This window comes from Salvelinus fontinalis, chromosome 13, assembly GCF_029448725.1.
Source record: "Salvelinus fontinalis isolate EN_2023a chromosome 13, ASM2944872v1, whole genome shotgun sequence".
Lineage (NCBI taxonomy): Eukaryota > Metazoa > Chordata > Actinopteri > Salmoniformes > Salmonidae > Salvelinus > Salvelinus fontinalis.
Window position 1 is genome coordinate 53,692,598 of NC_074677.1, and position 15,461 is coordinate 53,708,058.

Below are 15,461 nucleotides of genomic sequence, written 5' to 3' on the forward strand. Positions count from 1 at the left end.
TACTCAGGGAGAAAAAGGTGTAGATTCACACGCAGAGCGCGGCAGATGTTTATTAAGCCTTTGCAGAAGGCAGGAATCATGGTCACTGGCAGGCAATGGTCAAACACAGGTAGGTAGTCAAAAACAAACGATACCTCACAACAACTGAACTAAATAAGGAGCTGATGAGACCAGGTGAGAAATGAACACAGGTGAAATCAATGAACAAAAATGAAAGACAGGGCTACGTTCCAGAAGACAAAGAAACAGGGCTACGTTCAAGAACACAAAGAAAAAGGATCAAAAGGTTGACTAAGAAAAGAAAAGCAGAACCTTACACATATATTGTTTAGTATATGTAAAGACAGGATTAAATCGAGAATGGTCTGATGGGTGACAATATTAGCCTATCACGTTTTTCAAATCATAGTCTCACACCTCATGCAGCCTAGCAGAGAGGACTATATGTTTTGATAAGGTTTGTATCACAACTAAAGTAGCCAAATAACTTCTTAAAATGAAGCCGCTTTACAATGGGTGCAGAGCCTAACTGGCATACATATGCAGCGGGAGTTTCAAGTTTGGGGAAGATCATTTTCACCATAAAAATACACCTTTAAAATAAATGCATTACATACATAATTGCATTTGTGATACATTTTGAGAATGGTGTTTTCCTGCTAATGGAACATTTGCCCTTATAGCCTACTACCATGTGCGCATTGCTGCGTGTATAATGTGAAGAAATAGCCTAATAGTTTCTCAACATTTTAAGCTAAATGTTCTGATCTGTTGCGTCAACCTCATTACTTAAAAAAAAAAATGATGCTAGTGGTTGTATTCATTTGGGATCTACCGCATCCCACAACTCTCCCAGACTATGTTTGAATATTTATTTATCGCACAGAATAGAATAGGTCAACTTTTGTACTACGGGGGATAGTAGATTGACATAGGCTAGTGCTTTTGCTGTTCGTTGGGTCTACTCATCTTGTTGGCTGATGAAAGTAAATGTGGACAGTTCTTCCTATATCTTCAACATGCTCCTCGGAATTGGATAAGGACGCGCGCAGTTGCGTCCCCGATGTCTCGGTCTTCACTTGTAGCCTGTGAGAAAAACCCGATCATGTGACAGAGAGCCATGTGAGTGAGAGGTTCTTCAGAGCGTGCAGCCGGGACAAGGGAAGTATAATGATTATATTCAGCCCAAGGACATGAAGCCCACTGGCCGCAAAAGCCATGGAAAAGGGAGCATTACGGCCACACAAAGGGGATGCTGCCGGGAAATTCAAGGCATTATCAAATGCTTGTCAAATTGTAAATGAGAGACTGATGAAGTGTGTACAGCCTGAGCAAAAAACTAAGCAGAGCTCATGCCTTCCATGCAACTTTTTTCAAGTCATCTTTACAGTCGCATCATGCAGCCTTAGAATGTATTAAAAATCTAAACATATAGCCCAATGTTTGTATCACAACTAGTTACATAAATAACTCTAAATTAAGCATATAGGAGTACCTGTTTCTTTGTTAACCGCTCAACACATGTGCGCGCTCCCTAAACTTTTATTCAGCTATGTTCAATTGTATTCCTCATACGAGAATATATCAAATATATAATGCCACAGAATTCTAAGCAAATCTTGTCCGCTAAATTAACTAGTGTAGACCACAGCCATATGGCATAGTCAGATCAGCCAAACATTTTATTTTATTTTAGCATAACATTATTAATGTTAACATTATTTTATTTTATTTAACTAGGCAAGTCGGTTAAGAACAAATTCTTATTTACAATGACGGCCTACCCCGGCCAAACCCGGACGACACTGGGCCAATTGTGCGCTGCCCTATGGGAATCCCAATCACAGCTGGATGTGATACAGCCTGGATTCAAACCAGGGACTGTAGTGACGTCTCTTGCACTGAGATGCAGTGCCTTAGACCGCTGCGCCACTCGGGAGCCCAACATAAGGACAACTCAGAGTATGCTATTCTGTTCTTCTGAAATAGACGACATTTTCTTCATATCGTGTTTCTTTAGACCTGTCTGAAATTTATAATGGATTTATTGTGATGGTGTAGGCTATATTACATGGATTTATTAGACTTTCTAACATGCAGATGTTGCAAAGGTCTGCATCAGTGGCTTGTAGGCTGAGCATGGAAGCCATGAGATGCTAAATGTGTTTATGTTAATTATAGGTCAATTACCGTGAGACCGGCAGTTATTTGCTTGGCAATCACCGGCTGACAAAATTTAATGACCACCACTTCCCTATATCCAGGTACTTTGTTTGTGATAATATGCAAACCATAATGGAAAATATGCTGATTTCAAAGCCACCAAAACTTTATTCATTCACTTAATCGGTCCCTGTCTCACGTCTCTCCCTAAGATGATCTATTGCCTCAGTGAACTGACTGTGTATGTGAATAGGGCTCCGATGGGCCGCTTCTCTCTTGCCTCGTGAATGACGTCATTGCCGGTTAAAGAGACAGATGTATGCTAATGTTGTTGATCAGTACAGTAAAATAAGTCCCAAATAGAAGGGAAACAGATTGTTTGTCATCTGTCTGTAGCCCCATGAAATCAGCCAAAATAAGCTCAATAACTCAATGCATGCACACACTCCTATTGAATACTCATTCACCTATATTGTGAATTGCCTAGACTACATCTTGATTACCCAGTTTATCAATAGAGATTTGCTATTGAAATACATGATTACCATTATGTTGTTACGTAGTTAGATTGGTATAAACAAAGTCAAATTGATTGTGTAATTGATTCATTAATGCATACATGGCTGTCTCTGGAAAATGTTGACGTACAAAATGTCAAATATAATGATATTGAACTTAAACGATTGATCAGAGCAGTAGCTGAGTTCATCTGTCTGGATCAAGTGCCATTCTGTGACTTTGGCTAATATGCTTTCTTTTTTTGCATGGTATCGTTTTGGTACTGTTTTGGTATTGAGTATTGTGATGGTATCGAGTATCGTGATACTAAACCTTGTCTCTGTTTCGAAGTCAAAGTTCTGGTATCGTGACCACACTAGTTGGATCACTATATTGATACTAATATGAAAAGTGCGGAGTCCGGACATTACATTTGCCCTCGTGCCAGGGGCAATTGTAACAGTAGCTGGGGTCAAATATAACACCTAAAGAATAAACCAAATAAATTCACATTGCTCTTTCCTGCAGTCAATGACCAAAAGTGCCCTTTTTTGGCCTCAAGGGTGGAATGTTATTAATATTTTTCAGAATTTCAGAATGAATGAAGATGACCTTTTTTTTAAACGACGAAAATCCTGTGTTTCTACGTCCAACAGTTTTGTTATATTTCAGTCTTCACTGATGTATAGAAAGTGTAATATTGGGATGCAAACTCAAAATGTAATACATCTCAACTCTATATCTGACATGGTACAGGTGTCTTCTTTTTTTAAAGCCCATGACCACGTGTATGAGGTGTATACTTTATTTCAAAGTAGATTTGTTTAAGACCACCAAGAAACATTATTTACAGTGACACCTCTGTTTGTGGATGGCCATTCGGTTCCTCTCAAAACATCTGAATAGTATGATGATAACCAAACTATAGTATATACAACTTATTTTGTACTCTACAGGTCCCCATTGTTATTTAAAGTTCGTTTTTGTATAATTCATACAATCCTAAATTAAAATCACACTGACAACAATAGTGAGATGACAATCATGTCAATGTTTAGCCAACATATAGCCTCCTGAGACCCATGTCCTCTCTAGTGCACGTCAGTTCTTGGTCCGTATCTCTGCCATACAAGCCACCGTATTAAGTACTGTTGTCCCTTTGAGAGGATGTTCCTGTCTTTTCAATGATTCCACACATGTGGGGGTGTGACCTTGACAACTTTATCATCCTGGTTCTTAAAAAATGGCTGACATTTTCTGGAAATTTGAAAATAAGTGTGTGTAATTATGAATGATCATTTCTGTGAGTTTGTTATTCAGATTTTTTTTCTAGTAAGTGAATATCTCAGGAATAGTTAAGTGAGTTGTCAGGACTGTGTACAATTTTTTTCCACATTAAATAAGAGCTAAATAAGAGTTTATCAAGAAATGTCCTCTGGAGTGGACACCCAAATGCCGCATAAAACGTGCAAAGAGTGAGATATGTGGCTTCGGGAGAGAACCTAAATGGGCACGTACTAAGATCATTTTATCACTCTACCTTGTTTCTGTTTGAAGAAATTCAAGGTGTTACAATATCCCCCTGTCTCGCCTACTGTTTGTTCTTCTCATTATTTTTTAAGTAAAGTGTATTTCCATGTCTTTCCCCCATGGTATGGAGTTGTTTTTGAAACCGTATACTGGGCCGACCTTGTAGCCCTGTGAAATGTAAACCCCGGGAGTGAGAAGCTCTGAAGTGGACCCCAGCCCTTCCAACATGTCTGTCATCATCACCAATTTACAGAGTTCGCTGAGGTTGAGCTAATTTATTTAATTTTGTTCCTCTTTTGCCCCTATGTTTGTAGCAGAGTTATTATCCAATATTCAACCCTCAATTACCCCAGTAAAACAAGGCTGGTGTGCCCTGGGTGAGCGCTGAGCATATTAGATCCTGAAACTCCTCCAGCGTTTCCATGTTTACAAAATGGTTACCAAGACCCCTCTAAGGAATTGTTGTAGACGAGAGAGGCTAGATGGTGGAATTCATTGGTTGCGGAATTGCTCCCTCTGGGTGTTTGTCCTCTTATGTTGCTAGGCAATTGTAGTGGTTTTGTGTGTTTAACTAACTATTTCGCGGTGAGAACGGATGAGTAAGTAAATGTGTGTTTACTTTAAATGATGTGGTTCAGTGTGTGGGTCTGTGTGTGTTGATATGCGGTGTGGTGCTGCTCTTATGACATTAACCTAAGGCGGGTCACTGAGCTAGCAAGCCATCAGCTTTGCCTTACAAATTCTATAAATCGCCCCCCCGGAGAAATCAATAGTGCACATTAAGCCTCACATATCACAGGTGTTCATCTCTCCTCCTCACTCTTAAGATTTTTTTTTTACCCCTTACTTTTCACCCATCACACCCCTTCCCTCCTCCACCCCGCCCACTTTGTCGTAAGTGAAACTGCCCAATGTAGCGTGGCGACTCTTCATCATCGTGCCAATAAAGAACGCTCAAGTTATTACCATAATTATAACTTCTCTGCCTGACAAGATTTAACCGAGCTGGTCTGTACCTGACATGGGTTCTAATTATGTGCCTGTGCATTAAGATAGGCCTTCTGAAACAAACGTTGCTGATGGTGTCTATCTTGGGCCTGGTCAGCCTTAGGGAGCGTACATGCTGGAGTGGAGAGTAATGAACAAACCACTGCCCATAATGGAAATTACTGGCAGGCTGTTTAATTGCACAACCTAAGCCTCGGGCCCCGCCTGCTTTTCTGTGATATTACTTTATTATGTGTCAAGAACTCACAATGGTGTGTGTGTGTGTGTGTGTGTGTGTGTGTGTGTGTGTGTGTGTGTGTGTGTGTGTGTGTGTGTGTGTGTGTGTGTGTGTGTGTGTGTGTGTGTGTGTGTGTGTGTGTGTGTGTGTGTGTGTGTGTGTGTGTGTGTCACATCTCCTATTACCTGTGCCTCACCCACCACACTTTGCTAGGGACATGACGTGGCGATCGCTGAAAGACAACAATAGCAAAGCAAACTGACTAGTTGAACTCTTTGGGAATTAATGTTCTTCACATTTCAATCAATCCAATATCTTCTCTCTGTTACCAGAGGACTTTGAAAAGGGCAGCACTCTCATCTGTATGAACATGCTGGCTGGTCTCATAGTCCCCAAGGTCTCCATAGTCCCCAAACTATCAAATGAGCTGAGAATGTGATTATTCATTTGAACATGTTTCATTAGGATGTGTATGGCGTTCTGGATTTAATAAAGATGCAGATCTTGCATTTAGTTTAATATGAATGTATTTAAGTACTTGGTGTCATTAATATGATCAGTTACACTTACATGCTTGGTCTCGTTACCATATACAGTCAGGTCCAAATTTATTGGCACCCTTGATAAAGACGAGCAAAAAAGACTGAAATAAATAATACAAATACTGAGCTGTATTGTATGCTACACAAAAGATATTATTTTATACAAATAGAATTGCTCCAAAAAATACATTTTGTTCAACGAGTAATAAAAACAATTCTAAAAAAGATAGGGGTCAAAATTATTGCCACCCCTGTTTTCAATATCTTTTAATACCTCACCTTGCGAGGATAATGATACTGACCCTTTTTCTAAAATGTTCTATGAGATTGGAGAACACTTTGGGAGGGATCTTGAATTATTCCTCCATACAGAATCTTTCCAGATCCTTGATATCCTTCGTCTGTTTTATGGACTGCCCTCTTCAATTCAAATCACAGGTTTTCAATCGGGTTCAAGTCTGGAGACTGAGATGACCGTTGCAAAATGTGGATTTTCATGATTTGCACAGCCTCCTGGCAGAGGCAACCAGGTTTTTGGCTAAAATATCCTGGTACTGGGTAAAGTTAATGATGCCGTTAACCTTAACAAGGGCCCCAGGACCAGTGGAAGCAAAATGCCCAAAATGCCCATAACATTAAAAATTCACCACCATATTTTACAGTTGATATGGGGTTCTTTTTTACATGTGATTCCTATTTTCACCACCAAACCCTCCGCTGGTGTGCATGGCCAAAGAGCTTTATTTTCATAGAGTTCACATGGAGACGTGAATCCAACATATAATTTGTTAACTTGTCTGCAATTTAATAATCCCTAACTACAACATTTTCAGACAAGATAGAACGGCCAAAGGGGGCCGTGTTGCAATCTACTGCAGAGATAGCCTGCAGAGTTCTGTCCTACTATCCAGGTCTGTACCCAAAACAATTTGAACTTCTACTTTTTAAAATCCACCTCTCTAAAAACAAGTCTCTCACCGTTGCCGACTGCTACAGACCACCCTCTGCCCCCAGCTGTGCTCTGGGATACCATATGTGAACTGATTGCCTCCCATCTATCTTCAGAGCTTGTGCTGCTAGGTGACCTAAACTGTGACATGCTTAACACCCCGGCCATCCTACAATCTAAGCTTGATGCCCTCAATCTCACACAAATTATCAAGGAACCTACCAGGTACAACCCCAAAGCCGTAAACACGGGCACCCTCATAGATATCATCCTAAGCAACTTGCCTTCTAAATACACCTCTGCTGTTTTCAACCAAGATCTCAGCGATCACTGCCTCATTGCCTGCATCCGTAATGGGTCAGCGGTCAAACGACCTCCACATCACTATCAAACGCTCCCTGAAACACTTCAGCTAACAGGTCTTTCTAATCGACCTCGCCCGGGTATCCTGGAAGGATATCAACCTCATCCCGTCAGTAGAGGATGCCTGTTTTTTTTTTAAATGCCTTCCTCACCATCTTAAATAAGCATGCTCCATTCAAGAAATTTAGAACCAGGAACAGATATAGCCCTTGGTTCTCTCCAGACCTGACTGCATTAGCATCGAACAGTCCCCGTGAAATGCAACTTTTTAGGGAAGTTAGAAACCAATATACACAGGCAGTTAGAAAAGCCACGGCTAGCTTTTTCAAGCAGAAATTTGCTTCCTGCAACACAAACTCCCAAAAGTTCTGGGACATTGTAAAGTCCATGGAGAATAAGAGCACCTCCTCCCAGCTGCCCACTGCACTGAGGATAGGAAACTCTGTCACCACCGATAAATCCACTATAATTGAGAATTTCAATAAGCATTTTTCTACGGCTGGCCATGCTTTCAACCTGGCCACCCCTACCCCGGTCAACAGCACTGCACCCCCCACAGCAGCTCGCCCAAGCCTTCCCCATTTCTCCTTCTCCCAAATCCGGTCGGCTGATGTTCTGAAAGAGCTGCAAAATCTGGACCCCCACAAATAAGCCGGGCTAGACAATCTGGACCCTTTCTTTCTAAAATGATCTGCCGAAATTGTTGCAACCCCTATTACTAGCCTGTTCAACCTCTCTTTCGTGTCGTCTGAGATTCCCAAAGATTGGAAAGCAGCTGCGGTCATCCCCTTCTTCAAAAGGGGGGACACTCTTGACCCAAACTGCTACAGACCTATATCTAGCCTACCCTGCCTTTCTAAGGTCTTCGAAAGCCAAGTCAACTTCTTTGGGACTGGGGGGCAGTATTGAGTAGCTTGGATAAAAAGGTGCCCAGAGTAAACTGCCTGCTACTCAGTCTGAAAAGCTAGAATATGCATATAATTAGTAGATTTGGATAGTAAACACTGACATTTCTAAAACTGTTTGAATGATGTCTGTGAGTATAACAGAACTCATATGGCAGGCAAAAACCTGAGAAAAAAATCCAACCAGGAAGTGGGATATCTGAGGTTTGTAGTTTTTCAAGTCATTGCCTATCGAATATACAGCGTCCATGGGGTCATATTGCACTTCCTAAGGCTTCCACTAGATGTCAACAGTCCTTAGAACCTTGTTTGATGCTTCTACCGTGAAGGAGGGGGGAATGAGAGCTGATTGAGTCAGGGGTCTGGCAGAGTGCCACGAGCTCAGTTTCGCGCGCTCCCGTGAGTTAGCTGCGTTCCATTGCATTTCTACAGACAAAGGAATTCTCCGGTTGAAACATTATTGAAGATTTATGATAAAAACATCCTAAAGATTGATTCTATACTTCGTTTGACATGTTTCTACGAACTGTAATATGACTTTTCGTCAGAACTTTTGCCTGGATTTGCCCGCGCCTCCTGAGTTTGGATTTGTGTACTAAACGCGCAAACAAAAAGGAGGTATTTGGACATAAATTATGGACTTTATCGAACAAAACAAACATTTATTTTGGAACTGGGATTCCTGGGAGTGCATTCTGATGAAGATCATCAAAGGTAGGTGAATATTTATAATGCTATTTCTGACTTCTACTGACTCCACAACATGGCGGGTATCTGTATGGCTTGTTTTTGTGTCTGAGCGCCGTATTCAGATTATTGCATGGTGTGCTTTTTCCGAAAAGTTTTTTTGAAATCTGACACAGCATTAAGGAGAAGTTTATCTATAATTTCATGCATAACAGCTGTATCTTTTAGCAATGTTTATTATGAGTATTTCTGTAAATTGATGTGGCTCTCTGCACTTTCACCGGATGTTTTGGAGGCAAAACATTACTGAACATAACGCACCAATGTAAACGATTTTTGGATATAAATAGGAACTTTATCGAACAAAACATACATGTATTGTGTAACATGAAGTCCTATGAGTGTCATCTGATGAAGACCCGGCCAAGGCTTTCGACTCTGTCAATCACCACATCCTCATCAGCAGACTCAACAGCCTTGGTTTCTCAAATGATTGCCTCGCCTGGTTCACCAACTACTTCTCCGACAGAGTTCAGTGTGTCAAATCTGAGGTCCTGTTGTCGCACTATTGTAAAGTGGCTGTTCCACTGGATGTCATAAGGTGAATGCACCAATTTGTAAGTCGCTCTGGATAAGAGCGTCTGCTAAATGACTTAAATGTAAATGTAAATGTTGTCCGGGCCTCTGGCAGTCTCTATGGGGGTGCCACAGGGTTAAATTCTTGGGCCGACTCTCTTCTCTGTATATATCAATGATGTCGCTCTTGCTTCTGGTGAGTCTCTGATCCACCTCTACGCAGACGACACCATTCTGTATACTTCTGTCCCTTCTTTGGACACTGTGTTAGCAACCCTCCAGACGAGCTTCAATGCCATACAACTCTCCTTCCGTGGCCTCCAACTGCTCTTAAATACAAGTAAAACTAAATGCATGCTATTCAACCGATCGCTGCCTGCACCTACCCGCCCGTACAGCATCACTACTCTGGACGGTTCTGACTATATGTGGACAACTACAAATACCTAGGTGTCTGGTTAGACTGTAAACTCTCCTTCCAGACTCACATCAAACATCTCAAATCCAAAGTTAAATCTAGAATTGGCTTCCTATTTCGCAACAAAGCATCCTTCACTCATGCTGCCAAACATACCCTCGTAAAACTGACCATCTTACCGATCCTCGACTTTTGCGATGTCATTTACAAAATAGCCTCCAACACCCTACTCAACAAATTGGATGCAGTCTATCACAGTGCCATCCGTTTTGTCACCACAGCCCCATATACCACCCACCACTGCGATTTGTACGCTCTCGTTGGCTGGCCCTCACTTCATACTCGTCGCAAACCCACTGGCTCCAGGTCATCTACATGACCCTGCTAGGTAAAGTCCTGCCTTATCTCTGCTCGCTGGTCACCATAGCTGCACCCACCCATAGCACGTGATCCAGCAGGTATATCTCACTTGTCACCCCCAAAGCCAATTCCTCCTTTGGCCGCCTCTCCATCTAGTTCTCTGCTGCCAATGACTGGAACGAACTACAAAAATCCCTGAAACTGGAAACACTTATCTCCCTCACTAGCTTTTTATTTATTTTTTATTATTATTACCCCCTTTTTCGTGGTATCCAATTGTTAGTCGTTACTTGGGAGAGACGAAGGTCGAGAGCCATGCGTCCTCCGAAACACAACCCAACCAAGCCGCACTGCTTCTTAACACAGCACGCATCCAACCCGGAAGCCAGCCGCACCAATGTGTCAGAGGAAACACCATACGCCTAGCGACCTGGTCAGCGTGCACTGTGCCCGGCCCGCCAGGAGTCGCTAGTGCGCGATGAGACAAGGATATCCTTACCGGCCAAACCCTCCCTAACCCGGACGACGCTAGGCCAATTGTGCGTCGCCCCATGGACCTCCCGGTAGCGGCCGGCTGCGACAGAGCCTGGGCTCAAACCCAGAGTCTCTGGTGACACAGCTAGCACTGTGAAGCAGTGCCTTAGACCACTGCGCCACCCGGGAGGCCTTTCCCTCACTAGCTTTAAGCACCAGCTGTCAGAACAGCTCACAGATCACTGCACCTGTACATAGCCCATCTATAAATAGCCTAAACAACTACCTCTTCCCCTACTGTATTTATTTATTTTGCTCCTTTGCACCCCAGTATTTCTACTTTGCACACTCATCTACTGACAAATCTATCATTCCAGTGTTTTAATTGCTATATTGTATTTACTTCGCCACCATGGCCTATTTATTGCCTTTACCTCCCTTCTCACCTCATTTGCTCACATTGTATATAGACTTATTTTTCTACTGTATTATTGACTTTATGTTTGTTTTACTCCATGTGTAACTCTGTGTTGTTGTATGTGTCGAACTGCTTTGCTTTATCTTGGCCAGGTCGCAGTTGTAAATGAGAACTTGTTCTCAACTTCCCTACCTGGTTAAATAAAGGTGAAATAAAAAAATAGGCTATGTATTGTATTTCAAAAGTGGTGTTGAGTTTGGTTGTCAATGCAACCAAATATCAACATGTGAAGGAGAAGTATCTTCTGCTTGGAAGGTTCCATCTGTGCAACTGACTTAGTCTGGCTTTAATTCCAGTTTGACTGCACATTAATAATTAACATGTTGGATTCACATCTCAATTTCAGCCAAAAATCTAAGTTCAAGAATAGGACTAAATCGAATCCAACTTGATTATGTATCCATCTGTGCCAAACAGAAGATATCAAATGTTGTATTTGGATGCGTTGACAACCAAACACAATTCAATATCACTAAATATCATGACATTTTAAATCAACCAGAGCTTGAAACCCTAAGCCTATTGTATTGTCTATTTTTAGTTGAATTCTGGGTAGAATTGAAAAAAATAGTTGTTGATGACTTTGCAAATGCTACGTAGACCTAATGAACATAATTGATGATATACATCAATGGTTTGTACACTCAGTGGACAGTATGAGGGATAAAGTATGGTCACATTTCATTTACTCTGTTAAACCTACCCTTTGGAAGGACTTCGATAGCAACAGTGAATCTATTTTGGTTTTTGAACTATCATTCTCACAATAGCACATTGGTGATTGTCAGTGTCAAATATCCTAGCTAAGCTGGGCTTGGTTAAAACCCTGGATGGGAGACCAAAGGAAAGCTCTATATAGATACATTCTCCAGTAGGAGGCTCAGCCCAGTGGAAATAAGGTTGAAGATCTGACTTTATTTTTACCGGTACAAATTACACATATTTAATACAAGGTTTGTCAATGTTGAAATGTGGTTACCATGATGACATAATCCTGTGGTTGAAAAGCCACCCTCAAATTCGCCATTGATATCTCTGGCAGACCTAATACATTCGTTAAGATATGACAGCCCTTTATAGCGTATCTTTCACGTGATGATGGGCAACACAACATACAACCTGCAACCCACCCTGATCCATAGTAGTTATTTTTAATGACGAGCATAATCCTTCTACTGTAGAGTATGCCAAATATCAATGAAGCAAGGTGCTAATTCTTTAAGAGCAATGTTGTGTTCTGTTTTCTTTCTTTCTGTGTCTTGTTCAGGGGTGGGGGGTATTCTTGATGTACTGTTTGCTGTTATTATCTGTCTGCTTGTAAAACAGGAAATGAATCAATAAAATATATATAATTTTCTTTTTTTTTTTAAAGGTCACCCTCAAAACAACAGCTGACATTGATAACTTTTTTTCAAATCCAATGTATTTTCAATGTAGATTCCACGTCACAATACATTGACAAATTACGTTGAAACAACTTTGATGCAATCCGTTTGTGCCCAGTGGGTTGGCCACGAATAGATCTTCCAGCAAGACAATAACCTCAAGCACACATCAAAATCCACAAAGAAATGGTTCATTGACCACAACATCCAAATTGTTCAATGGGGTTGAAAACCTATGGTTTGAATCAAAGAGGGCAGTCCAAAGAATATCAAGGATCTGGAAATATTCTGTATGGAGGAACGGTCTAAGATCCCTCCCAAAGTGTTTCTCCAATCTCATAAAACACTTTAGAAAAAGGCTCAGTGCCATTATCTTTGCAAGCTGAGGTATTGAAAACAGGGGTGCCAATAATTTTAACCCCTCTTTTTAAGAAAAAATAACTATTACTTGATAAACAAAAATTGTCAAATGTATTAGTATAAAATATATTTTTTTTTAAATTGAGCATACAATATAGCTCAGTATTTTTATTATTTATTTTATACGGCCTTTTTTGCTGGTCTTTATTGAGGGTGCCAACAATTATGAACTTGACTTTATATGCCTCATCACCCTGTATCTTGGTGGGAACTCCAGAGTTTATGTGCCTGCCTTGCCGGCCTCGTCTGCTAGGGTCCCCTGCCTATGGTGACGGAGCGTGTCCATCTGTTTTTGATTTGTTTCCTGCCAGAGTGAGATGTGGAACTCATGGGGCGTCTGTGATTGTAACCACGCGCCACTGGAGTTTGATTTCAGCTGTGCTGTGCGCTCCTAGCCAGCATGGGCTTAATTGAAGTGCGTAACCATAATCAGTATTCCCCTCTGTATGTGTGCGTTTGTATTTGTATATATAGGAGCGTGGTTGAATGTGGGCTTATAGTCGTACTGTATTATACAGTAGATTTATTTGTTTGCAGGTATGTGCGGGTGTGAGCAAGAGAGAGAGAGTCTGCACAACCAACATGTTGAATGAGGATATAACTGCAAATCCGGATTCCATTTGTAGTCTGATCCTTAAAACCCTCAGGGAAAAAGCAGCATTTGCCACTTGCCAGGAACTATTTCAATGCTACCACAGATGAACTGAATTAAGTCCCCCCTGAGAACAGAAAAAGGACAGTTGTGAATTAAACAACATTGCTAGCCACTGCTTTACTCAACCTCTTCAGTCTGTGCTTCTGCCTGGCATTTATCCTTAACAACTGATGGGCTGCCGATTCTTCATAGAACATACTCGGAAGTGATGTGTTTTGTAGATTGTCTGTCTGTCAACCTCTGATGTTAGGCTCTTGCTTTTCAACAAATAAGCACTGATGCTCATTGTCAAACAGGTGGGTCCTTCCACCAATTCGGTGACTTTTGCAAAGTGTAACCTGGTAAAAATAAATAAATATATATATATATATATATACACTGCTCAAAAAAATAAAGGGAACACTAAAATAACACATCCTAGATCTGAATGAATGAAGTATTCTTATTAAATACTTTTTTCTTTACATAGTTGAATGTGCTGACAACAAAATCACACAAAAATTATCAATGGAAATCAAATTGATCAACCCATGGAGGTCTGGATTTGGAGTCACACTCAAAATTAAAGTGGAAAACCACACTACAGGCTGATCCAACTTTGATGTAATGTCCTTAAAACAAGTCAAAATGAGGCTCAGTAGTGTGTGTGGCCTCCACGTGCCTGTATGACCTCCCTACAACGCCTGGGCATGCTCCTGATGAGGTGGCGGATGGTCTCCTGAGGGATCTCCTCCCAGACCTGGACTAAAGCATCCGCAACGTGGCGTTGGTGGATGGAGCGAGACATGATGTCCCAGATGTGCTCAATTGGATTCAGGTCTGGGGAACGGGCGGGCCAGTCCATAGCATCAATGCCTTCCTCTTGCAGGAACTGCTGACACACTCCAGCCACATGAGGTCTAGCATTGTCTTGCATTAGGAGGAACCCAGGGCCAACCGCACCAGCATATGGTCTCACAAGGGGTCTGAGGATCTCATCTCGGTACCTAATGGCAGTCAGGCTACCTCTGGCGAGCACATGGAGGGCTGTGCGGCCCCCCAAAGAAATGCCACCCCACACCATGACTGACCCACCGCCAAACCAGTCATGCTGGAGGATGTTGCAGGCAGCAGAACGTTCTCCACGGCGTCTCCAGACTCTGTCACGTCTGTCACATGTAGCTCATGTGCTCAGTGTGAACCTGCATTCATCTGTGAAGAGCACAGGGCGCCAGTGGCGAATTTGCCAATCTTGGTGTTCTCTGGCAAATGCCAAACGTCCTGCACGGTGTTGGGCTGTAAGCACAACCCCCAACTGTGGACGTCGGGCCCTCATACCACCCTCATGGAGTCTGTTTCTGACCATTTGAGCAGACACATGCACATTTATGGCCTGCTGGAGGTCATTTTGCAGGGCGCTGGCAGTGCACTTCCTTGCACAAAGGCGGAGGTAGCGGTCCTGCTGCTGGGTTGTTGCCCTCCTACGGCCTCCTCCACGTCTCCTGATGTACTGGCCTGTCTCCTGGTAGCGCCTGCATGCTCTGGACACTACGCTGACAGACACAGCAAACCTTTTTGCCACAGTTCGCATTGATGTGCCATCCTGGATGAACTGCACTACCTGAGCCACTTGTGTGGGTTGTAGACTCCGTCTCATGCTACCACTAGAGTGAGAGCACCGGCAGCATTCAAAAGTGACCAAAACATCAGCCAGGAAGCATAGGAACTGAGAAGTGGTCTGTGGTCACCACCTGCAGAATCACTCCTGTTTTGGGGGGTGTCTTGCTAATTGCCTATAATTTCCACCTTTTGTCTATTCCATTTGCACAACAGCATGTGAAATGTATTGTCAAT

General features: G+C 42.1%; 1 protein-coding gene across 1 annotated transcript in view; it reads left to right on the forward strand.

Moving 5' to 3' along the window:
- The window catches only part of LOC129869037 (GDNF family receptor alpha-4-like), a 50,259-nt gene that overhangs the window by 16,945 nt on the left and 17,853 nt on the right, over positions 1-15,461 (forward strand). The gene's annotated exons all lie outside the window — the stretch shown is intronic.